We start from the raw sequence: 26978 nt of genomic DNA, 5'->3' as shown, positions 1-26978 counted from the left end.
GGGATAATCACACTAAAATGAGGTGTTGGCACGGCCCACACTCCGTCTCTGCCGAGACTGTATTCCCACTTACTAGCCGAGGGGCCGAGTGCTGTGGGAAGTAACTTCGTCTCTCTGCTTCAGAGTCTGACATTACCAGTCAGGGAGAGTAAGAGAATCTACCTCACGGATTTACTGAGAATCCAATGAGTTAGTATCTGTAACATACTTAAAACAGTGCCTGGAACACAGTAGGAGCTATACAATTCTATTCTTATTACTATTCTCATCACCTACTTCATGGTACTGTTGTTAGGACTAAATAGACTGAGTTTAAGGAAGTGCCTGGCACATTAATTCTCTCAATAAACGTCGGCTCTTATTGCTATCATCATGAATGATTCCCAGTCGGTGGCAATAATTGAGGTGAAGAACAGAATGGAGAGGGGGCTGCTGTGAAAAGGTCCAGAGGGCCTGTGGAAGAGGTTCCATTTGGTGTGTTAATTCTGCAGTGTCCATGAGGCATTCAAATGTCTAGGTCAAGTGTGTCGCTGGACATGAATCTGAACCTCAGAGGAAAAGTCTGGAGTTGAGATATTAACTTAAGAGCCATTCACATAAAAATGAGTTAACTACAGAAAATGGTGAGCTTGGTGACAAGGAAGATTAAGGTGGAGGAAAGAAGATGGTCTAGTGGTGAACCCAATGGAACCCCAACATCCCAGGTCAGGCCTGGGTGGAAGAGGCAGAAAAAGAGACTGACAAAGAACCGTGCAGAGGAGGAGGAAGGCCAACAGACATTGGGTCCTAACAGCTCTAACTTCTGAAAGGTCAAGTTGGATAAACACACTGGAAGGAGCCACATGGAGATTATCAATGATCTTGACGAGAGCATTTTTAGCACCTTACATATTCATTTCAACTCTACCTTTCATTTACAACACCATAAAAGAACATGAGTCTCAAGGGTGATGTACAGTGAGGAAAACTCTGACCTCAGAGTCAAGAGACCAAAGTCTAAGCTTCAAGTCTAAGGGTCTTGGGTAAGTCCCTCAACAAAAAGGGTGTCCATTCCTCCACAGGTAAAATGACAAAATTGGACCAGATTCCCAAACAGAGGTCACAGGCTCTCTATGTGTCTAAAACCTGCTAACCAAAGTACATAGTATTCTCAGTATTTAAAAGGTACTGATCGCTCCTTAGCCATTTGGCTAAGATCAAGTGTAAAATGTGCTAAGAACCATGCATCCGGTGCTCACTTCAGCTGCACGCACACTAAAACGTGTACAATACAAAGAGTGGCACGGACCTTGCACGAGGATGACATACAAATTCATGAAGTAGCCCATGTTTTAAAAAAAAAAAAAAAAAGAACTACGCATCTACCTCGGGTACAGTTCCACAAACAAAACTGTCACATTTGTTTCTGGCTGAAATTATAACTGAGCGTGGCAACATCTGTGAAGCTGGGAAGCAGCCATGGTTAAGAAGGGAGACTCTGGAATCTGAATGCCTGACTTCAAATCCCAGCTCCATCACTTACTGCCTGACAAGAGCTGTGCTGTTAAGCTGCTCAAGGCCTAGTTTCCCACTCTGTGAAGTGGGGATTATAACACTGCCTACCTCACAGCGTAGTGGAAGGTTTTAAACGCATCAGTCCTTGAAAGACCTCAGCAGAACTCTCCATTGACCTTCCTCCTCCCTCTTGACTGCTCTTTGTCAACCTCCTCTGCTGGCTCCCTACCATGGCCTGACCTGGGATTCTCAGACCCTCTTCTTCTCCATCTCTGTCCTCTCCCTCGCTAGGCTCATCATGAAGCATACAATTACATACTGAATAAACAGGAGCTATGAATGCCATTATCTTACAATAAAGATCCTAACTTATTAAGATCACATTTCTGGGGGCAATGAGGGAAAATAATAAAAAGAAAAATATGATGGTGAAAATGCTGGTGATCCCTGGTAACTCCCAACTCAAAAATTCTTCAGAAACACACCTGCCATCCTATTGCATGAAACGCAGTACCTTCATTAAAATCTACTTCATTAATATAAGGCTTTGTTCCCTACTAGACACTATAATCTCCCTGATGGAAGCATACCCATCTGACTTAGTGACAGCACCCAAACAGTAACTAGTGAACAAATTTCTCTTGGTACTTACTCCCCTTAACTCCTAAATTCCACTCCTGAATTTCTAATTTAAAAATTAAAGAGTCTAAAATTTTTTCTGCAAATACTTTTAAAGGCTCCACTGCACAGGTGCCCCATAAATGCTTCCAAGGCCCTATACCCTGCCCCCACCCCCACCACATACCCTTTGTTTCATCACAAGCAAATTCTACAAATTTTCACACGTGGCCTTCCGAAAAGTTTCTCCAGGACAGATTTAATCTCAGTGCTTTCTAACTTTTTGAACTTATTTATTTTGAGAGAGAGTGTGTGTGTGTGTGAGCATGAGTGGCCGGGGGAAGGAGAGAGAGGGAGAGAGAGAGAATCCCGATAAAGGGCTCGAACCCACAAACCGCGAGATCATGACCCCAAGTCAAAATCAGGAGGTGGATACTGAACCAACTGAGCCACCCAGGTGCCCCAGCACTTTCTAACTTTAAAACCCAACTTTTCAGAACATTTTGCTTTGGGAGGATAGTTATACTTGAATCAAAGCTACCCTTTCAAAATTTCTAAAGGGCAAACAAACCCCACAAACTCTGAGCTACCAGAGACAAAGCATATGTGAGACATTTCCCTGCCCATCCTCCTCTTAATTGACTCATGACACGACACTGAGGAAGCTGGACCAAAATAGCTACCCACCTGACCAAGATTCAAATGTTTTCTTGATTACCACACAATAAGCAACAATTGATTAAAGAAAAAAAAACAGCAAAAACTACTGAAAAACTGCTTATATTAAATAAACCAATTACAGTTTATGTTTAAAAGAAGCTGGTATATAAACTGCGAGGCAAAGTAAAGGCAGCCTCAAAAGCTATCACATGAAAGCACAATGAAGGCTGGGGTAAATTAGCTCTAATTCATGAGACACGTCATCAGTGAAGGATTCAGAATTTCAGGAAGAAATTTTTGAAAGCTTAGGAAGACTTTAAAAAAGGGCAAGCATCGGGGTGCCTGGGTGGCTCAGTTGGTTAAGCGTCCAGCTTCGGCTCAATTCATGATCTCACAGTTTGTGGGTTCGAGCCCTGAGTCAGGATCTGTGCCGACAGCTCGGAGCCTGGAGCCTGCTTCAGATTCTGTGTCTCCCTCTCTCTCTGCCCCTCCCCGGCTAACACTCTGTCTCTCTCTCTCTCAAAAATAAATAAACACTAAAAAAAAAGTTGTTTTTTTTTTTTTAAAAAACGGCAAGCATCAAATCAATGGATGCTGTATGTTAATTTTAGCTACAAGAGTCCAAAGTGAAGTGTGAAATGAGGAAAGCAGCCAAAGGACACTCATGCAAGAAATGTCCACGCAGTGCCCACCACAGCCCCAGGCACAGGGCTGGGGTTAGCACTTCGAAGTACAGGGAAGTCCCATCCCTGCCCTGAGGAGCTCCCTGCATAGTGGGAAAAGATGGAGGATAAACTTCAAGACTACTAGATAAATTCTCTAACCAACGGCCAACAAAGGGCTCTCAGGCAGAGCTAACAGAATCTTGAATTGCATGACCGGTCCGTGACAACATAAAGCCAGTGAAGGATCTTTAACACTGTACGACAGCAAAGCAAAACAAGAAGATTTGGGGGCACCTGGGTGGCTCAGTCAGTGGGCATCCAGCTTTCAAATTTGGCTCAGTTCATGATCTCACAGTTCATGAGATCGAGTCCCCCATCAGGCTCTCACTGACAGCAAAGAGGCTGGGGACTCACTCTCTCCTTCTCTGCCCCTTCCTTGCTCGCTCTCTCCCTCTCTCGCAAAATAAATAAACTTAAAAAAAAAAAAAACAACAAGAATTTATTGATAAAAATTATATTGACAACAATACCCATATAATGACATGGACGCAACTGTCTATCAACAGATGAACAGATAAGCAAAATGTGTACATGTACCAACAGACAGATAGACAGACACATACACAGAGGAATATTATTCAGCCTTAAAAAGGAATAAAATTCTGTAATGCTACAACAGAGATATACCTTGGAGAGCATTGTGTTAGTGAAATAAGCCAGTCACAAAAAGATAAATACTGTATGATTCCACTTAACTGAGCTACTTAGTGTAGTCAAAATCACAGGGACAGAAAGAATGATGGCTGACAGAGGCTTGAGGGATGGTGGTAATTGTTTAATGGATACACAGTTTCAGGTTTACAAAATGAAAACCGTTATGAAGATGGATGGTGGTGATGGTTGCACAACCTTATGAATGTATTTAATACCACTGAATTGTACACTTAAAAATGATTAAGATGGTAAATTCCATGTTATGTACATTTTATACTAAAAAAGTTTTTTTAATATCCCAATAATGGAGAGTTTATTATAATCTAAGGCAAAATTAAACCAGGGTTCTACAGATATAGTGGAAGGCTCAGATCTGGGTGGCAATTTCAAGGGAGACTAAATGAAATTATACTGCCTCGTGCCTAGGTAAGGAAAAGGTCTTAATGCTACAGATTAAAGTAGTCAATAGATATGAATGCTCTATGTTTGACACTTGTTATGTAACTTCACAATTATTAGCCTTTTCAGAAACCCAGATTTTTTTTTTCTACCTGTATCTCTCTACATAGAAACAAGAGAATGGGCTTTAGGAACACAGAACAAAGAATAAAGAAGCAAACCCTTCAAGACCATGATGGCCGTGTGGTGGCAGCAGTCAGGCACCGGGGTGTGCTGGCTGGGTCACACTCCTGAGCTGGGTGACATTTTGTGCCTCAAGTTTCCTATGAAGTAAAATCGTTGGGAGGAGTCAATAAACATACGAAAAGTACCTTGAATACCGCCTGCCACGTAGTTGTAATTGCTCAATAAACGTCAGACATTGCTGTTGTAATTTTATTTATATTCCACCCATTAAACATTTTTTTAAATTTGGAATAAAGTAAATTATTAAAAGAACGTGTAAAAACAATTATCACCCAATTCAACTTAAAAATTAAAATGGAACAGAGAATTATGGGGGGGGGGGGGAGAGTAAACTTATCTCTAATCAAAATTAAATCTACCAAAATCTTTGACAATTCCTGCAGAATGGCCTTGGTGTGATGAACCTGGAGAGACAGAAGGCATAGAGCAAGAACTGATGACTTCTGTACTACAAAGGACCCACTTTACATCTTTCTCCACATCTACAGCCTCCCTGTAAGACAGAAAAATCCCCATTGTACACATGATTAAACCAAGGCTCAAAGAGTTTAAGTTTATCAAAATTCACCAGGCTGTTAGTGACAGAGCTAAGATTTGATATCTGACTCCAAGCCCACACTTTTTCAACCAAACTGTGTTGTGACGATTAACAACAGTAACTATCATTCTACACCCATGTTGCTTTGCAATAGGGAGGGAAAGTTGTATATAATTATTTGATGAGAACAAAACAATGCATGAAGCAAGGCCAACTCTGTTATGGACTCTAGAATTTCTAGAGGAAATGACAAATATCCAAACCCAAATTTCATGTTAAAATGACAGAACCACAGATTAGGAAAAGCCTTCCCAATACTCTGGTCACTCAACACTGGTGAGGATGTGGATAATGCACACACTCCAATTCTAGCCCTTCCAGAAAGCAATTTGGCAACAGGCAGAAAATAAGTAAACCCAAGAGTGCTAAAGGCAGTCTGGCTAAGGGGATGATTAAGCCAAAGATGTCCACCAATAGTGTTACTCAACATCATTCTAGATTTTCCAGGAAGTGCATTTTGACAGGCAGAAGAAAGAAGTCATGTAAAAACGGGAAGGGCCAAAATCATCCTTAGTTGTAAATATTTTTCCATCTGAAAAACTCAACAGAATTGAATAAAATTAGTACTATTAAGAGAGTTCAGTAAAATGGGAAAAAATAATACATAAGAATAAATTACACACAAAACAACCTGCAGAAAACAGACTGGTACCACTGAGGGGCCACTGAGAAGTTTCTAAAAGACAAGGAACAGATGGGACTAGACTGACACAAAAGTACCAGAGTCTTAATTCAGCCAGGCAAAGGCAAGCACACCACTCTCCATGAAAAGGCTTCAGACAACGGCTGTCCACGGTGGGCCAGTGAGGGGAGTGGGAATCTGGCCTGGCAGGACTGCCTGCACCACATGCACCAGCCAGGGAACACCACTCGGGTTAGCACTGGACCGCCACGGTGACGCACCGACCAGCAAAGGAGCGAGATTCCCCAAAGATCCGAAGACGTACCAGTGCATGGCCACTAACTGTGCACAGAGGCCTAACATAAGGGCAGCAGGAGCAGGAGTGGGGAGGGCAGGAGCTCCAATTCAAGAACCCTCTTCTGACCTCTCAGGGCCTACCCTCCCCTGTCTGACAAGGGTCTAAAAAGCAGGGAAGCCTGCCCTTTCCTCTGTATGAAGCCAGGCTGGCTTCTCTTATCACTTAGTTGCTTTGGTTTTCTAACTGTATGACATGTTGGCATGCCAACCTTCATGCAAGATTTTTGAGGGCAAGACTCCCATCTCTCACTGTACCTCTGTGGTCAGACATGCCAGTGATTCATAACAATGCAAACAGGAAGAGATACCAGTTTTTCCCCAGCATGACCACTAGGTCATGTAACTATTATAGTTTCAGAATTGTACATGTACCATTCCTGAAGATTGGTATGATCTTTTAATCAGCCCACAGACTCTTCATGAATACTGCCTTAAAATCAGCTCAACTACTGAAACATCAGTCATTTCTGACATCTGTAAACCACTGCATTATGCTCTCACTGAGGCAACACTGCTGAGTGAGGTAAGAATTCTTTAGATGGTCCTTCCTCACTAAACTAAGGCATATCTATGTAAAATGCAGAGTAATGCATTTTATGTAGCATACACGTAACTTCTTTTCATTTAAAAAATTAGCCTAAACTCAAACTGAGTAAAGAGCAAACAAAACTGAGCACAAGTGTCTGCATAATCCATTCAAAAGAAACAACTCACAAAGATCAAAAAGTAGGATGATATTTATCACCTATTTATTTTATTTTAAAGTAGCGCCAAATTAGAAGCAATCCAAATACCTTATAAAAGTCAAGCACTGAAGTATAATTTATACACTTGATGGAATATTACATTCTTCAAAAAAGTGTAATTACCAAAGTGTTCATTAACAGATGGACAAATAAACAAAGAGTGGTATATACACACAATGGAATATTATTCAGCCTTAAAAAGGAAAATAATTCTGATACATGCTATGTGGATGAACCTTGAAGACATACCAAATGAAATAAGCCACTCACAAAAAAAGACATATAATGTGTTAATTTCATTTATATGAGGTATCTAGAGTAGTCAAACTTACAGAGGCAGCAAGTGAAAGGGTGGCTGCCAGAAGCCAGATTAGGAGGGATGGGGAATTTTTTTTCATGTTTATTTATTTTTAAGAGAGAAAGAGAAAGAGAGAGAATGTGTGTGAGTGGGAGAGGGGCAGAGAGAGAGGGAGACACAGAATCCAAAGCAGGCTCCATGCTCCGTGCTGTCAGCACAAAACCCGATGTGGGCCTCGAACTCACGAACAGTGAGATCATGACCTGAGCCGAAGTCGGATGCTTAACCGACTGAGCCACTCAGGTGCCCCAGGATTGGGAATTCTTGTTTAGTGGGTAGAGCTTCAGCTCTGGAAGACAAAAAAGTTCTGGGAGATGGTGATGATGGTGATGGTGGTGGTGGTGGTGATGGCGGTTGCAAAACAATGTGAATGTCCTTAATGCCACTGAAGTGTACACTTTAAAAATAGTTAAAATGGGGCGCCTGGGTGGCGCAGTCGGTTGAGCGTCCGACTTCGGCTCAGGTCATGATCTCGCGGTCCGTGAGTTCGAGCCCCGCGTCAGGCTCTGGGCTGATGGCTCGGAGCCTGGAGCCTGCTTCCGATTCTGTGTCTCCCTCTCTCTCTGCCCTTCCCCCGTTCATGCTCTGTCTCTCTCTGTCCCAAAAATAAATTAAAAAAAACTTTGAAAAAAAAAAATTAAAAAAAAAAAATGAAAAAAAAATAGTTAAAATGGTGGGGCGTCTAGGTGGCTCAGCTGGTTAAAAGACCAACTCTTGATTTTGGCTCAGGTCATGATCTCATGGCTTGTGAGTTCAAGCCCTGCATTGGGCTCCAGGTGGAGCCTGCTCGGGATTCTCGCTCTTTCTCTCTTGGCCCCTCCTCCACTCAATCTCTCTCTCTCTCTCAAAATAAACATTTAAAAAATAAAAAATAAAAAAAATAGTTAAAATGGTAAATTTCATGTTATATACATTTTCCCACAATAAAAAAGCATAATTATGAAAAGCATATAGAAACATTAAAAACATTTATGCTATGTTAAATTTTAAAAAGCATACAAAAGTATTCATGGGTTTGATTAAAACTATGAAAAAATGTATATGACAAAAGGTTTCAAAAGAAAGCTCTGGTAAAGAGTCGTAATAATGGTGGAGACTGGGCGATTTTCCTCCATTTTACAAATATACTATGGTATTTAGCTGTTATTTATGTAAACTTATAAAAACATGAAAAACTCGCACACTAGATATAATACCAAGAGAGCAAATCCATGGTGTCTGCAACCACAAAGCTCCCTTGTCTGCTACTTCTTTTTCAATTCATCCAATCCTAAATTTGGGGGGGAAAAAAAGGTTTTATAAAATACTTAATATTTGGGGGCTGAGTAATGACCTAAGAACTGGTAGGTAGCTCTGGGTGCACAGAGAGAATTTAATTTTCATTAAATAAACAGTTTCCCTCTTACTCTCATTTTAAAGTTTAAGAAGAAAGCCAGGAGAGGGGCACCTGGGTGGCTCAGTCAGCTGGGCATCTGACTTCGGCTCAGGTCATGATCTCACGGTTCGTGAGTTCCAGCCCCACATCGGGCTCTGTGCTGACAGCTCAGAGCCTGGAGCCTGCTTCAGATTCTGTGTCTCCCTCTTTCTATGCCCCTCCCCGTTCACACTCTCTCAAAAATAAACATTAAAAAAAAATTAAATAAAGCCAGTATTTGCCTTACTTGAGCCAAAATTTCCTTCTTAGCCATTACTTTTAACCCACCTCAACTCTTTTTTTTCCTTAAAGTTTCTTTATGATATTGAGAGAGAGAGAGTATACAAACAAGCAGGGGAGAGGCTCAGAGAGAGGGAGAAAGAGAATCCCAAGGAGGCTCTGCATTGTCAGCGCAGAGCCCGACATGGGGCTCAAACTCACAAACCATGAGTCATGACCTGAGCCAAAACCAAGACTCAGATGCTTAACCAACTGAGCCACCCAGACGCCCCAAGCTACCTCAACTCTTTTGTGGAAGAAGTCCAGGGTCTAAGTAAGTAAATTAAGTTCTCATCAAATAAAATTTCTCGTAAGCTGGACAGGCAAGGAAGTGAAACAGGAATGAATGGGACCAGGAATCAGAAGACAGAATCTGGCTGGCTCTGCCGGTTAGTGGCAGGGAGGCCTCGAGCAGCACGCAGCTTCCCCAACGTCGGCTGCCCATCCGTATGTAAATGTGCAGACTATTTGCTCCACGCTTTACCAACAAATAAAAATCAAAAGTGATGTTCATAAAAATGCTCTGGAGAACGTAACATGCTTTATAAACTAAAAGGTGATACCTTGTCAAACTCACAATATTAACTTGATCTTTTTTCCTGTTGCCATATGGTATCACATGAAATTAGACCTTTCATATATGCTTTTCTGCTTTTACATTATTACTTCTTACTTGTCATTTTGAAGGCACTGAGTCTCCCCAGCCCTCAGAGCTCTGCATTTTTGATGAGAGAGGTACAGCTCAAGGCTTTCTATTTAAGATCTGACATTTCGGGGGCATCCCCCATGGTTTGTGAAAAGAAGCCCACAGAAGAAGAAAAGGTCAGATGGGATACAGAGCTTCGCACGACCTACATGCAACACTCCCAATTTTCATTCAACAGCAGGGCTCTTCCAGCACTATTTTAGAATACCACCTGGCTTTTAAATCATGTAAAGCAGTAACAAATGTTTCCTACCCTGTTGAAGGCAGGAAATTTCGCAGAGTAAGGAGCATGCTAGAGCAGCCGTCCAGAGGGTGTCTTCCATTGCAGCCATGTTTACTCAGGTGCTAATCATGCCCTTCCCCTTGTCCAAACCCCAGTAATACAGTATACTTCATACAACCTACATGTTCTGAAAAGGAAAACTGAGTTTTAATTTTAAATATACTCTAAGTCAAATGGGCAAAAAAAAAAAAAACAAAAAAAAACAAACTCTTTTACAACTGATGTACAAATAAAGCAGATCACATACATTTGGGAAGATAACAAACTAACACCTTTATAAATTCCTAAATTCTCAAATGGCACTAATTCCCAGAATTATGAGACCACTCTTTTCTTCACCTTGCAATCACTAAGTGACACTGTCAAATCTCCTTGGATTACTGCATATAGGTTCACAACCCACACAAAATATTCAATCCCAATAAATTCATAGAGGGCTCTCAAATTCATACAGGGGATCTGTGTGTGTAACCAAACAACTAAAAATGGAAACAGCTATTTTTCATAACCTCGGAAATCAGTGGAATACGTGATCTGCCAATGACCTGGCGGCCCCCATGGGATAATTAACAGCAAGGATGGACAATCCACTGATACATCCTTTTTTAAATTTATTTTATTCCAGTGTCATTAACATATAGTGTTATATTAGTTTCAGGTGAACAATGTAGTGATTCAACAGTTCAACACATCATTCTGATACACCCTCATTTAAGTGAATGTGATGAAAAGTTAAAAGCGGATTTTAGAAAAAAAATTACACAAGGATTTTTTCTGATAGCAAGCTCTTCCTGTGCCTTTAAATTTTAATTTAAAATATTTTCTTTATTTTCAAGTTTTCAGGAATACCTTCCACATCAAGCTACCCTGCTTAAACTTTGACCACAATTTCTCAGAGTTCAAACAATCCTGATATGAAAACAGGTTATAATGCGTTTTACTAAAAAAGACATTTAATTTTAGAAAAAGCAATTTCAGAATCTGTTTAACAGGTTCATCTCCTCAACTTACAGGATTTTTTTTGTTGGTAACGGTAGCATCTTTTTGATGGTAGTGTCTTGTTTTGTTTTAGTTGACTTTACTGTTTAGTTTTCCTTTAAATTTTAATCCAAAGTTTATGCGGTTTCACAGTTTGGGTCCTTTCATAATTGCTAACAATTACAGGGTATCCCTGACACTTTTTGCAAATTATAGCAAGGAAATCCTTTCCGCTGAACCTCAATGACCTCTTCAACTACTCCATATCCTCCCACAGTTTACCATGAGTGTCACCATTTTCTATGATCACTCAGTTCTTCCCAGAAAATTCTGGAACACACGGAAAACACTCTCTCTAGACACTTGGTTTAATATGGAAAACACGAGTGTTGGTGGCCATGTCTGCCACAGGGACTGAGGAATAGAGGATGCTGGTCTGTGACAGAAGAGAAGAACTAGAAGCATTGAGGGAAGCTAAGAGAGGGGGCCAGAGAGAAGGAAAGAGCTAACAGGACATTCAGGGAGTGTCCCAGTCTCTGGGTCGCATCCGAGACCCAGCTGTATCCCTGCCAATATTGAAGTACACAGCTCAGAAAACTTCCACTAACTTCCCTTCTTCATGCAAGTTCAGTTAGGGCTTTTTTACTTATAACCCAAAAACCTCTAATAATAGAGGGCTCCACAGTCCCTTCTATTGACTGTTTTGAAAAAGGCAAGACAGAAACCTACAGGTGGGGGTGACTGGGTGACTCAGTTGGTTAAGCATCCGACTTCAGTTCAGGTCGCAATCTCACAGTTCATGAGTTCAAGCCCCGTGGACAGCACAAAGCCGGCTTCAGTTTCTGTCCCCCTCTCTGCTCGTGCTCACGCTCTTTTTCTCTCAAAAATAAATGAACATAAGAAAGAAAGAAAGAAAGAAAGAAAGAAAGAAAGAAAGAAAGAAACAAACAAACAAACAAACAAACAAACAAACCTACAGGTGGTAGACTGAACCCAGCAGGGTCCGTAGCCAGAAGGCAACAGGTGCCACCCCAGACCTTGCTTCTCTGGCAGGAGTTACACAGGATAACTCCAAACACACACATCCTCACCAGGGCCACCACAGTTCAGCTCCTCTAGTTAACACAGCAAGTAATGCTACGTTACAGAAGTGAGCTGTTCTCTATTCTACACCCCTGCTTTAAGTATAAATCAGGAGACACGGAGCAGCTCTCAGAATACCACCGAAAACCACTCTGCCTGGAAGTAGAGCCTCCCAGGGCAAGAGCAGCAAACCAAACCCAGAGAAATGGGGGCAGAGCACCTCGATTCTACTTCGCCAGCTCCCATACGGAAAGGAAGTATATTCCAGTTTAAAATCCAGAGGGATAGCACATTAGAAATAGCAAGCATGCTGATAATTTTTTATATGTATTTGATACAGGGAAAAGCAGCATTCACTATTTTTTAAGTACTTAGTGAAAACATCATGGTGGTCACACAATAGTATGAATATACTTAATGCCACTGAACTATATACTTATAAATGATTAAAACGATAAATTTTGTTACCACAATTTAAAACAAAAACAAAAAAACATGACACATTTAAAGAGTTACAGAGACAGACTGAACCCCTCAGTGGCAAACACCATGTACAGTGTTACATGGGATAGTCATGTATGAATGTAATGTGTTTCCTTGCCATGGGCAAGTCAGCACAGAACTGAGACAGACTTGATGGTCAATCTGGGCAGGGAGGCAAAAAGAGCTGTGGTTTTTCAGGGCATGGGGGTGGGGGCTGTTGAACCCAAGCAGCCATCTCCTGAAATTAGTAATAATGAAAAATCACTCCACACAGTCTTATGTTCCCCCACCTCCTAATACCTGATCAGCGTGGTCTTAACATTACTAATTCCTAAGTATTTCAACATAAACTCCTCAGAAGTCACTGCTGGTTTCCTATCAGCCACAAACAGATGGCAACCCAGAAGAGTCCTGTTCCCATTATGCCAACTTGGCGGGAGGCTCACCTGCCACTACCTGAAACATGGATCCCTCCCACTTGTACACAGAAGGCTCCCAAACACAACTAAAATCCTGCCCGGATGCCCACTGATCAGCATCCTTAAAAGCATGGGGGGGAAGTCTCATTACAACTCCACTAATTAATAAGCATAGGGAGGGACTACATCACATCCTAATATAATTACAGGAACACCGCAGCCTCCATCGCACTTCCACTCTACGGTTCAGGCAGCTTCCCCGCCTGCCTGCACTGGGACGTAATCCAGTTTTGCGAACATATCCATATGTATGAGAATCAGAACAGATCTTATTATATCAAACCTGGAGAAAAACCTTTGGAGATGCTAAAAGTTCAATTTCAGATATATTAATGTATCCTTAAAATTTTATTTACAATGGAAGTATCTATCCTGTTTTTGTAACCCCAACACAGATTTCTCAGCTGCAATTTTTTACCTTAAATGATTCAAACCCTAAGAGAATGACAGACATTCATTCACAAATTATGCCTAAATTAAAAAACACGAAGCAGCGTGTGTGCATGTGCGCGTGTGTGTGTATACTGGCAAGGAGGAAGAGTCTGGATTATTTACTTCATCAGATTCCAACCAGAGATGCTGTGTTTCCTGGATGTACTTGCTAATTGCCAGGGCCTTTACCACTGACTACTCCTTGCCTGCTCAAACCAAAAACTGACTCTTTGATATGTTAAGCCACGATTTTCTTTAGCAGGGGCAGCTTAACTATAGCTCACTGCCCTCCTGCCATATTTAAATCCTTCAATCGCTCTTCTTTTGCAATAGAAACCAAAATCTTTAAACATGGGATACAAAGCCCAACAGGAAAAGGAATCTCTCAGCAATGCCTCTGCATTTCCTCAAGGAAGCCATCTCTGATGTGCTGATTAGATCAAATTCTACCTTTATACCTTGTACTTCTCCTTCATGGTATGAATGAATGAATGAATGAATCAATCAATCAATCCCCTGATCTGGTAGCTACTACATAGATTAGCATGTCTTTAGGTGTAAGTAACCAATAACCTCAACTCAAATTGCCTTAATCAACAAGGAAACTTATTTTGCATAACTCCAAAGGCAGGATGAGTGCTAGTCTCTGAGTAGTTTTCTCTGCTGTTTTTCTTGGCTCTGTCGTCTCCCGTGCACTGGCTTCATGTTCAGACTGTAGCAAAGTGACTAGAACAATTGTAGGCACCACATCCTGACACAACAATTTTCAGAAGAAAAGGACTATCTAGTGTGGTCATTTTAAGGTTGAGAAGTTTTCCAGAACCTCCTGGCAGACCACCGTCACATCTCACGGGCCAGGACCAGGTTTCTTGCTTACCCCTACAGCAATCACCTACAGAGAACGGACCCAACAGGAGTGGCTGTAACACATCAGGATTTACCCCCGTGCTAAGGATGGATCACTTTCTCTGCAGTCAAATGAGGACAAAGAAGAGGTCTAAACAAAACCCAATCTCATTACAAAGGAAGAAGGGAAGAAAAGATGTTAGACCATGAACTCAACAGGTCTGCTAATTATCAATCTGGAATATGTGCTCTGGTCACCAACATTAGACAAGACTGCCAACCTAAAACCTCCACCAGCCTCACCTGCAGTGCATCTATAAAACTGGCAGAACCACTCATCGGATGCCTGGGTGGCCCAGTCGGTTAAGCGTCCAACTCTAGATTTCGGCTCAGGTCATCATCTCACCATTCATGGGTTTGAGCCCCATGTCGAACTGTCAGCGCAGAGCCTGCTTAGGATTCTCTCACTCCATCTCTGCCCCCTCCCCTGTGCACGCACTCTCTCTCTCTCAAAGTAAATAAATAAACCAAAAAAAAAAAAAAAAAAACTGGCAGGACCAGCTTGGAGGGGAGGCCACAGGGTGAGCAAAGGGATAAAAGAAAGACTGGTGGGCTGGTGCAGATTCAAGTCCCAAGACTTCTGATTAGCAGTTATGTGACAACAGTCAAATCCTTTGGCCTTGATTTTCTCATAAAATAAGAAAATATGTGCTTGCCATAATGTATAAGGTTGCTGCAAAGACCAAATAAAATGTAGGCATATGTGGAAAAATGCTTTGTAAATTAAGTATTATGCTTATGTAAGCAATTATTATTACTTCAATGGAAAAAAATCACAAGTCACTGAGAAAAATTGCAGGAAAAAAAAAAAAAGGCTGACTCCTATCTAGCCAAATGGAAGCAGTACAATCCACTAAAGGACATATGCTTTAAAAATTATATTCCAATTGGGGCACCTGGGTAGCTCAGTTGGTTAAGCATCTGACTTCATCTCGGGACGCGATCTCACAGTTTGTGAGTTTGAGCCCTGTATCAGGCTCTGTCCTGACAGCTCAGAGTCTGAAGCCTGCTTTAGATTCTAGGTCTCCCTCTTTCTCTACCCCTCCCCCACTCTCACTGTGTCTCTCTCAAAAATAAATACAACATTAAAAAAATTTTTTTTTAATTATACTCCAATTAATTTACTTCTGGCTACGCTGGAGGCTTTCCAGTATGACTGACTGATTCTAACAGTTGGGATGGAATATAGCAATACTACAGAAAACCAAAGCCAGTGTCCTCCTTCTGCTCCTTCACTGATCTCTCCTCCTCAGGCCTGCACAGCCATCATGTTCTGACTGCTTTCTAGACAGAAAGGGTGTGTTTTCCAAGTCAGAAAAGGTTAAGAAAATTTTAGCATTTTTACTTAGAAAGAAGGCTGATTCCAATGCACAAGAAGCAGCTACTTGTTACCTGTGAGAAAGCTCAGCCCAATTCACATTAACGTATTTAAGTTGAGAAGTTTGTAGACAGTTAAGTACAAAGGCATCTAAGGCCTTCCTGCCAATGCTATTTCTACCAGGCAATGTAGGCATGAAGCCACCCAACATGGCTTCTGTTTTACCTAATTCCCTGCCTGCCCTCTCCAACTCTTACTTCTGTTCATCTGTCTCCATTTTGGGCTAGGGTAGAGAGGGGCAAGCAAGCCATAGATATTGAAGAGTAAGACAGGCACTGGTCTGTGCCATCCACATTTTTCTCCTTGGGTACCACACCTCATTTGGCAATAAAGTCAGAAGACTGGTCATGCCTAGCACCAAGATTCTGAAGGGTGAAAGTAGTGATATGCTGGGTTTACCTTGATGTATAGAGCATAAAAACTTGCTCACAGTGAGGGTGCCTTTCTCTCCTAGAGTTAAAAATCAACAACATATCATGATTTCCCACTCTGGTCCAGGCAGAAGCAAAATGAGTAACAGCATGAGAACGAAGATACCTTAGGAATGGAAAATGGAAGCAGCACAGGCAGTGTGGACAATTTGAGAGGCATCTCTAGGTCCAAGTTCCTTGGGTGTCTGTCACACAAGCACAACAGTGCCACTGCCAGGATCTATGCTCCCTGGGGGCACATGTGTCTGATTAAGACCAGACCAGTAACCAAGAACATGATCCATCTAGGGTCGCCTGGGTGGCTCAGTTGGTTAAGCGTCCAACTTCAGCTCAGGTCATCTCGCGATCTGTGAGTTTGAGCCCCACATCAGGCTCTGTGCTGACAGCTCAGAGCCTGAAGCCTGCTTCAGATTCTGTGTCTCCCTCTCTCTCTACCCTTCCCCCACTCATGCTCTGTCTCTCTCTCTCAAAAAATAAACATTAAAAAGAAGAAGAAGAAGAAGAAGAAGAAGAAGAAGAAGAAGAAGAAGCAGCAGCAGCAGAAGCAGCAGCAGCAGCAGCAGATGCTCCCTCTAAATCCCCTGCATGTGAGAACGGGCTATAAACATTCTCCACAAACGTGCTGTAAGCACAGCTATTCTACAGAGCATGTTGCCGTTTATAGCCTCTTTAACACCCACCCCATTTAATGCAACCTAGCGCCCTGGGAGGACATTAGTGAAAACTCTGGTGAGATCTAAATGAAGTCAAGAGCTTAGTTAATAATCACGCACCAGTGTCTCAGCGCCTGGGTGGCTCAGTTGGTTAAGTGTCCCAACTCTTGGTTTTGACTCAGGTCATGATTTCACAGTTGTAAGATCAAGCCCCGCATCAGGGTCAGCGCAGAGCCTGCTTGGGGTTCTCTTCTCTCTCTCTCTTCACCCCTCCTCCCAAAATAAATAAACTTAAAAAAAATAAATAATGATGTACCAGTGTCTTAGTTTTGCCCATGTTCTGTAGTTACATAGGCTATTAACAGTAGAGGAAGCTGGGTGAAGGGCATACAGGAACTCCTTATACTATCTTTGCACCTTTTCTGTAAATCCAAAATTATTCCAAAATAAAAAACTTATTTTAAAAAGTTAATAATACTTGTCTGCTTAAAAGCAAGAGAGAAAGATAAAAAATACTCCAAGGAAAACTTTCTAAGAAAAACATCAAAGTCAAAACACGGAAAAAGGACTGGTAGACTTGAATACATAGAAAACATATACTTTTACACATCAAAAGTGTCATGAACAGACTTACAGTTGAAAGGCAACCAACAAACTGGGAAAATATTTATACAGCAAAAAGGGGGGTTAGTATCCATAATATAGTAAACTTTTTAAAGAAAAAAAAAAGACTACATGCCTAGATGCTCTATCTGCTACAACTGCTTTCACACATTTCAGATCTATAGCATACCCAAACTCAAACTCAGAGGCTCTATAAACCACATGTTTCTTCCCGTTCTAAGCATTAGCTCCAATTCCCCCTAGCCTGGGAGTTCTGCTAGAGAAAGCAAAGCTTCAATTCAGCGTTCCAAGAGGCAGCTAGCTTCTGTTTAATTCGTTTGACCACTCTTAACCAAAGTCTCCTTCTAGAATCCAAAACTCTTTTCCTCTTTATGTTCTGAGTATGTCAAGCTTAGCTACTTGGTGCCCATAATAGTGAAAATAGGTCAAACCACAACCAGAAGTGAGAGCCCTGAGCAAAAACAAAGGCCCTGACTGGCAAACCAGACTCAAAACTTCTGTACCAGCCAATCAGGCGGTAGCCAAAAGAAAGCAGGAAGCCTGTGCCACAGGTAAACAGGCATCTCCCACTCAGAGCCCCACTTACTTGCATTTCTAGAGATAGAGTCAAAGAAAAAGCATCTTTTTTTTTTTAATTTTTTTAACGTTTATTTATTTTTGAGACAGAGAGACAGAGCATGAACAGGGGAGGGGCAGAGAGAGAGAGAGATACAGAATCTGAAACAGGCTCCAGGCTCTGAGCCGTCAGCACAGAGCCCGACGCAGGGCTCGAACTCACAGACCGTGAGATCATGACCTGAGCCGAAGTCGGACGCTTAACCGACCAAGCCACCCAGGCGCCCCAAGAAAAAGCATCTTTTTAAACAACATACAGTGACATCTAACTCAGAAGTTTATATTCAAACCAATCTATCTTAGTAATTTACCGACTGTTGTTTTTTCTGTTTTTAAATTTAGAAGTAGGGGCACCTGGGTGGCTCAGTCAGCTGAGCGTCAGACTCTTGATTTCAGCTCAGGTCATGATCCCAGGGTTATGAGATGGAGTCCCATGTCAGGCTCAGCACTGAACGTGGAGCCTGCTTAAGATTCTCTCTTTCTCTTTCTCTTTCTCTTTCTCTTTCTCTTTCTCTTTCTCTTTCTCTGTCTCTCTCTCTCTCTCTCTCTCCCTCCCTCCCTCCCTCCCTCCGCCTCTCTCCCCTCTCCCTCAAATTTTAAAATTTTTAAAAAAATTTAGGAGACTGAGAAAATATATAGAGAATATATATATTCAAAGAGAGAATATATAGAGTAGTCCTCCCTCTTATCCTCAAGGGATACATTCCAGCACCCCCCCCCCCCCGCCATGCCTGAAACTGCAAACAGTACTGAACTCTACTTATGTTATGTTTTTCCCTATATACTTACCTATGATAAAACTTAATTTATAAATTAGGCACAATAAAAGATACATAATAACTAATAATAAAACAGAACAATTACAACAATATACGTAACAAAAGTTATGTGAATGTGGCCTCTCCCTTTCTCTGAAAATACCTTGTACTATACTCACCCTACTTCTTGTGATGATGTGAGATGATAAAATGCCTATGTGATAAGATGAATGACGCAAGCACTGTGAAGGAGCTCTAGGCTACCAGAGACCTTCTGATGCTACATCAGGAGGATCACCTGTTTCCAGACTGCAGTTGACAGCGGGTAACTGAAACCTAAAACCGCAGAAAGCAAAACTTCGGTAAGGGAGGACTACTGTACTTCTTTCGAGACGTCCCCATACATATATCACTTGTACTCAGTTAGAATATTAAGAATATTAGCCATACTATCATATTAAAAATTAAGTAGCAGAAAGTTATAAATCTCATGCTATATTGAAGTTCCACATATAAAACAATATAGAGGCCCAGAAACAAAATATTTTTCACATAGAAAAGAGTGTGACCATGATTAAAACCACTGGACTAAAAATTCAGTGGCTGATATACAATGGAGTATTACTTGGCAATCAAAAAGAATGAAATGTTGCCATTTGCAGCTACGTGGATAGAACTGGAGGGTATTATGCTAAGTGAAATTAGTCAGAGAAAGACAAAAATCATATGACTTCATTCATATCAGGACTTTAAGAGACAAAACAGATGAACATGAGGGAAGGGAAACAAAAATAATATAAAAACGGGAGGGGACAAAACAGAAGAGACTCATAAATATGGAGAACAAACTGAGGGTTGCTGGAGGGCTTGTGGGAGGGTGGATGGGCTAAATGGGTAAGGGGCATTAAAGAATCTAGTCCTGAAATCATTGTTTCACTATATGCTAACTAATTTGGATATAAATTTTAAAAAATAAAAAAATAAACATTTAAAAAATAAACATTTAAAAAATTAAAAAAAAATTCAGTGGCTGAAAGTTTGCATCCCAATTGATTTACTCTCTTCTCCCCAATATTGGGGATCACTATTGCCTTACTTATATGGAGCTTCCTATGCTCTGAGATGGCCCACTTCTCAAAATCAGTATGTGGTAATAGCACTTAAGGCCAGGTGGACACAGAATGAAAACAAAGGATTTAAACCAAATCCTCACTTCTAGAAGCTCATTTGTGATCTAATTTGTGAATAAGGCCAGACTCCCCAGCACGCCTCCTTCTCCAGACGTATCACTTGGGTCCACTTTACCACTCGTTAGCATCAAAGGAGGTTCAACTCAAACCAATTTCGCTAGAAATTAACAATCCAGTAGAAGGTTTGATAATAACAGACTAAAATTAAAAGGTTGAAAGTAATTGGTTTAAATTGACCTCCACAGATTATTGGTATCTGCCACATGACAGTGCTTACCCCGATTCCACAAAAAGTTTTGGCTGTCTTCCATTCGCCAGAGAAACAGAATGATTCCCCAAAACCAAACACTTGCCATCTCTCCATGTCAGGTGAAAGAGAAAGAACTTCACCATATGAACACAGGCAAAGGAGAGCCAAAGAGGTTGCATTTCTATGATCATTAGTTTAGCCAAGGAGACCACAGTTACATGCAACACACAGAATGTGACATCCCTAAGCTCTCAGAATTAAAAACGATGCACCATCTCTGAACCACACGATCAACTTTGAGACGTTTCTACTTATTTACAATAAACGTAATACATTAAATTCATAGAGAGCTGATTTCAAATCACCTTGTAAACATTATTGCTTCTTTATATACCTCTGCAAAGGAAAGCATTTTTAGCCTAGGAAGGACCTCCAATGGTACTTAATGTTTCTGTATCACATTTCTTGCACATAAATACACATAAGATACAAATACTATTCACTATATTGTATCACAATTTTTTTCAAAACATTAATTTTAATTAATGAAAAACCTAAATAAACCTATTTCATAGAACAATGAAATTGTGAGGCTTGTTAATAGCAGTGATTAAAAATTAAAGGTGATGTAATCAGATAAAACTGAATTATGGTGACAATCTGTGGGCTGCACATATCAGTACTTTGCTCTCCACTGACAATACACAGTCCTGGATGTCACAGCCATTACAATGGTGAGGAGGAGGGAGATGCAAAATCAAATACAAATAGGATGCCATAAATCCAAAAAGGCTGGGAACTGAAGCTCCAGTAAGCTATCACAGATACATTGTGGGCAGCACCCCAACCCTACACTGAATTTATTCCCAAGTACCTTAGAATCAAAGCTGGGTAAGGGGACAAAACAAGATGCATGCCACTTTCCTTCTCACTTCTGTTCCAGTATTTAAATTACTAAAGGAATAAGACAAGCAAACTGTGAGCTATCTTCTGCTAAGAGTTGTGTCTTTACCCAAGCATTTCAAATATTACAGAATTTATTATTCAGATATCAGAAAATTAGTCCAGAAAAGTTAACCTCCTAATGTAGGAAACCCAAGATTGGGTTTCTCATTTCATGGGAAAAGATGACATGAACAAAAATGAAAAAGGTTCAAACTATTTGTAAGGGCTGGAAAACCTCAGTGACCTGAGTCCTAACAACATTCATTCTCCTTGGCTATGCCCATGATTCAACCTCCTTAAACTTACTTCTCTAAATTAAAAACAGGTTATCATTTTTTTTAAGACCTTCCTCTCAAATTTGACAAATGTCAATACACAGTTAAAATTTTCTGATTATTTAATAATTCACAAAATTATGAATGCCTAAAATGCCAGCTTTGGTTGACCAGGGTTTTCATACACAGCATAAGCCTAACTTCCTATGCTGCATGTTTTGATATCATTGTTGGTGAACTATCCATCTGGTTTTGTGGCTAAGCAGGTATGTGCTGGTTGTCTGAAGCTTAAGAAGCTGATTATGTGTCAAGATAATCCTGTATATTCTCAGTATATGGTAACATCACCGCTTGTCAACTTGTCAGGAATAAGAAAACTGTCCCGGTATTAACAGCTCAGCCTGTTGCTCACAGAGGACCTCTGATACTACTATTTTATCACAATGATCGATAACAACGCCATGTGTTTTCCCCAGGGAGGTAACATATACTCGCAACAGCCCAATATGAAGAAAAAGAACATAGGGGACAGCAAACACGGCACTGAACGGGTCTTCTACACAAGACTTGATTTCCCTTGCCAGAGACTGAAAATTATACACACACAAATGAGGAATAACTGCCTCAAGTTTAAACTTCTCTTCATTTTGTCATTTGTAAAAAAACTGGTGAAGGAAACCTTCAGCAGGATGAAAGAACTCAGTGACATCTGTCTATAACACTGAAGTGGAATTTGAAAACATTGAAAAAGTTTTTGAAAGTAGATACAAAAGAGACTTTAGAACCCAGTGTTCCAACCAGTAACTAGCTGGATCAACATCTGAGACTTAAAAGTAAAGGTGGAGACTTCTCTCACAAAGATTATTCATTAAAAAGGCCAACTTCAGGGCACCTTGCTGGCTGAGTCGGTAGAGCATGTGACTCTTGATCTCAGAGTTGTTAAGTTCGAGCCCCGTGTTTGGTGTAGAGATTACTTAACATAAAATCTTTAAAAAATTATTTAAAAAGCCAATTTCTTAGTGTTAACTAAACATGAGAAAGCTGATGTAACAAAAACTTTAACCCAGGATCTCTACCATGCCTATTCCAAGCTGGGAGGAGATATCTACGTATCAAGACTCGAAAAAGAGGGACGCCTGTCGATTAAGCATCCAATTCTTGGTTTCAGCTCAAGTCATGATCTCAGTTTGTGAGATGAAGCCGCAAGTCAGGCTCTGTGCTGCCAGCACAGAGCCTGCTTGGGATTCTCCGTCTCTGTCTTTCTCTGTCCCTCCCTTCCCTGCCCCCCCCCCCCGCCAAAATAGATAAATATTAAATATATATATATATTTAAAAGACTACCAACGAGAGCAGAAATAACTGTAACAACATAACACCTTATGTTATGCGTTTCCAAAGCCTTTCACATCCATTAAGGTCTAAATTGAGTCTTTAATTTAAGTGAGAAATTAGTATCTTAAATTGTAGTGTGTGTTATCTTTCTCAGAGCTCTTTCACATCCATATTGACTCTAATTGTGCTTTTGATTAAAAATAATTAACAGTGAAAAAGTCATTCAAATAAGTCTATATTATCTGCACAGCACCTCTCCATACCTAGAGAATAATTCTCTACACTCTACAACCTACTATACCATTACTATTGGAGGATGTCCATAAACACTACTTTTCAATTCTAATCTTAAAATTCTTTCAAGGGCAGGTATTGTTGACACCACATACAAGTACAAAGACTTCTATTCCTACTCATTGACATCAGAGAAATATATCTGATTCTGAATTAGTCACATTTAAAGAAGGGGCACCTGGGTGGCTCAGACGGTTAAGCATCCGACTTCAGCGCAGGTCATGATCTCACCACTACTAGTAAGTTTGAACCCTGCGTCGGGCGCTGTGCTGACAGCTCAGAGCCTGCTTCAGATTCTGTGTCTCCATCTCTCTCTGCCCCTCCCCCACTCGCACTGTCTCTCTCTCTCTCTCTCTCTCTCTCTCTCAAAAATAAACATTAAAAAAAAATTTTAAGGGAAAAATAGCTTAACTTTTAAAATCCACAAATAACCCCAAATTTTAATTACAACCCATTGTTTTCTACGAAAGCAAGAAACCAAATAGACTTGACCTGCTGGTATAGGTCTTACTATGTGAAAATAAGATGGTAAAGGGAAAAGACCAAGCTTATCAGAGTTTGCAGCAATTTATGGAAATGTAATTAATTCAATATTTCTAAGCAAAGAGCTTAATTTTAACTAAATACGAATTGGCACTTATCTCCCATCTTCCTTGAATGTCTTCTCCTTTCTTTAGCTAAAAGTACCCCAACTCTCACTGTGACTCCTCCTGTATTCCATAATGTCTTTGTGAAACAACTGAGAGCAATCACACACACACACTAAAAACACCCCACACATGGCAAATTACCCTAACTAGGCCAATCATATTCCCTCTCTCCAAGAAGACTGCATCTTAAGACCCAAGAATGAAACCAGTTGGTGCAGTCTTTGAGACTTGGTGACCAGAAGAGACCATCCATTTGGTGGTTCCCAAAGCCTAGATGCTCAGAGGCGTGGTTCTTGGCATCCAAAGCCTTGCTGTTCCGCATTTTCTATGCCTATATTTGACATAAGTGCTATGCCTTACAGTTCTGTAACCTGCCTTTGAATCAATAATATATCACAGGCATCTTTCCAGACTGGAAATAATATAGATCCATATCTTTATTTTCAATGGCTGCCTGGAATGAAAGTACAACCTATTTTTTAATCAATTCCTTACTTATTTACTATATAATTATATACGGTAAATAGTTCCTTATTACTAACATATATCTTTGCTAACTTTTCCTACTATATATTTCTTTAGGATAAATTCCTAAATATAGATTTTCTGGATTAAAGGCTATGCAAGTTTTATATTTTGATACATAACAGCATTTAGAATGAATGCATCAATTTATATCTCTACTAAAACAGAAAGTACACATTTCCCTTCATCTTCACCAACACTGGAAATTACTATCCACCTTATTCCCATTTCAAACTGAGAGATGCCCAAATATTAAGACTGCCAGTAGAAGTTATAGAAGTAATCATAATAACATAATACTTTACATACAGTAAGTCTATAGTTTCACATCCAGTAATGTGTAAATTGAGTCTGAATAATACTGCCAATACAACAAACTTAAAATGGTGTCAGGGGCACCCGGGTGGCTTAGTTGGTTAAGCATCTGACTCTTGATTCCCAGTCAGGTCATGATCCCTCAGTTGTGAGATCAAGCCCTGCACCGGGCTCAACATGGAGCCTGCGTGGGATTCTCTCTCTCAAAATAAATAAATAAACATTTAAAAATTGGTGATGGGGCACCTAAATGGCTCAGTCAGTTAAGCATCCAACTCTTGATCTCAGCTCAAGTCTTGATTCAGGGTCATGAGTTCAAGCCCTGTGCTGGGTATGAAGCCTACTTTAAAAAAAAAAAAAAAAAAAAAAAGCACAGTAGTAAAAAAAAATTTTTTTAAATTAAAAAATGGCATCTTAGCTGGCTTAGGCTGTCCGAACAAAATTCTACAGACTGGTTGTCTTAAACAACAGAAGTTTTTCCCACACAGTTCTGGAAGCTGGGAAGTCCAAGATTAAAATGCCAGCAAGGTAGGTTTCATTCTGAAGCCTCTCCTTTGGTTTGTAGGCGGTTGCCATCTGGCCATGTGCTCACACAACCTCTTCTTGGGCATGACTGGAACAGGGGTCACCAAGCTCTCTGGTGTCTCTTCTTATAAGGACACTAATCCTATGAGAGCTCCACCCTCATGACCTCACCTAACCCTAATTACTTCTCAAAGGCCCCATTTCCAAATACCACTATACTGTAGGTTAGAGACTCAACATACAAATTCAGGGGAGACACATTCAGCCCACAACAAATGGCATTTTATCACACTTTTAATTTCATTTCTTTAATTACTAATGAAGTTAAGTATTTTAATACACTTATTGGTCATTTATTTTTCCTTTTATTCCCTCCCTTTAAAAAATGGTCTGTTCTGATTCCAAATCTGGAATAGGAAGGGTACAGGATGAGCCTGGAACATCTCATCATACCAGAAAGCAAAGAAGCTACTAGACATTATTAGAGGCATGTCATAAGGACTTGGAGCCAACCTGACTAAGCTTTAGTCAAAAAGACAGGGCAGTGTGAGCATCAAAAGGAAACTAACTGAAATACACCATAAATGCTAAATAGAGATGTTCATAAAGATACTCAAAAAAAAAAAAAAAAAAAAAAAGAGAGAGAGAGAGAAAGAGAGAGAGAGACACCTGAGTTGTGGCTCAGTCAGTTGAGCATCTGACTTTGGCTCAGGTCATGATCCTGTGGTTCATGAGTTTGAGCCCCATATCAGGCTCTGTGCTGTCAGTGTAGAGCCCGCTTCGGATCCTCTGTTGCCTCTCTCTCTGCTCCTCCCACACACGTGCGCACACACTCTCTCTCAAAAATAAACAAACATTTAAAAAAATAAAATGATTATAAAAAAAAGAGATAAAGAAGGAAGCCCTCATCTGTCACCGTTGGGAGTATGCTAGGGAAATCATTCATGATTTTAGAAAGAGGTAAATAAAGGGAAATACACATTTTCCCCATCCTGCCTATACAATCCATACCTCAGGGTGAGCCCTATATATTCTTCCATACAGCAAAATATACTGCCATTATAACATTAACTAGGAAATAAGAACATCATCTGCATCACCTGCAAATTTCAGAAAGATGCACCCTATGTCACAATCCACATGCAAAGCAAATGACAGGACCCAGCAAGGATGTAACATACATATTAGTTTTATCCCCTATGGATCCTATTTTTTTAAAGGTACCGTGCATTAAATAAGTAATTTTCTTGTTGTAACACAAGTATCTATAATCTCCAGGGATAGCTCCCCATCATCATGAGGTTACTAGGACTGTTAACATTCAGTATAAAATTTGTTTATAAACAAAATGTGATATACACATATGTACATGGTACACACATACACTACTGGAACATGTATTATTAAGCCTTAAAAAGGAAGGAAGTTCTAACACATGCTACAACATGGACGAACCCTAAAGACATGCTAAGTGAAATAAGCCAGTCACAAAAGGACAAATACGGTATGAATGGACTTATAGAAGAGACCTCATGTAGTCAAACTCAGAGAGAAAGTGGAAGCGTGACTGCCAGCAGTTGAGGGGGAAGGGATGGGAAGCTGTTGTTTAGTGAGCACAATGTTTCAGTGTAGGAAGATGGAAAGTTCTGACCACGGATAGTGGTCCCGGCTGCACAACTGCATGCATGTACTAATGCC

General features: G+C 40.5%; 1 protein-coding gene and 1 non-coding gene across 10 annotated transcripts in view; one reads left to right on the top strand and one right to left on the bottom strand.

The window, feature by feature from the left end:
• TULP4 (TUB like protein 4) overlaps nucleotides 1-26978 on the bottom strand; it is a 243338-nt gene that overhangs the window by 213596 nt on the left and 2764 nt on the right. For 5 of the 9 annotated variants that reach the window (XR_006202924.1, XM_042940178.1, XM_042940179.1 and 2 more), the window contains 2 exons: nucleotides 19159-19315; nucleotides 10130-10286 (listed from right to left, as the gene is read on the bottom strand). The exons of 1 other annotated variant lie outside the window; for it this stretch is intronic. The gene's annotated coding sequence lies outside the window, so the exon portion shown is untranslated. Of the gene's footprint in view, nucleotides 1-4771; nucleotides 4959-10129; nucleotides 10287-19158; nucleotides 19316-26978 lie in introns of those variants that run through there. 3 more of the 9 variants (XM_042940180.1, XM_042940184.1, XM_042940186.1) reach the window with 3 other exon arrangements.
• On the top strand, nucleotides 1231-1334 carry LOC122220845. Its single transcript, XR_006203015.1, has one exon. It is a non-coding gene; the product is annotated as a U6 spliceosomal RNA (small nuclear RNA).

The sequence above is a fragment of the Panthera leo genome, chromosome B2 (assembly GCF_018350215.1).
Source record: "Panthera leo isolate Ple1 chromosome B2, P.leo_Ple1_pat1.1, whole genome shotgun sequence".
Lineage (NCBI taxonomy): Eukaryota > Metazoa > Chordata > Mammalia > Carnivora > Felidae > Panthera > Panthera leo.
Note: the sequence above shows the minus strand (reverse complement) of the source record. Positions and strands in the feature narration are given on the sequence as shown.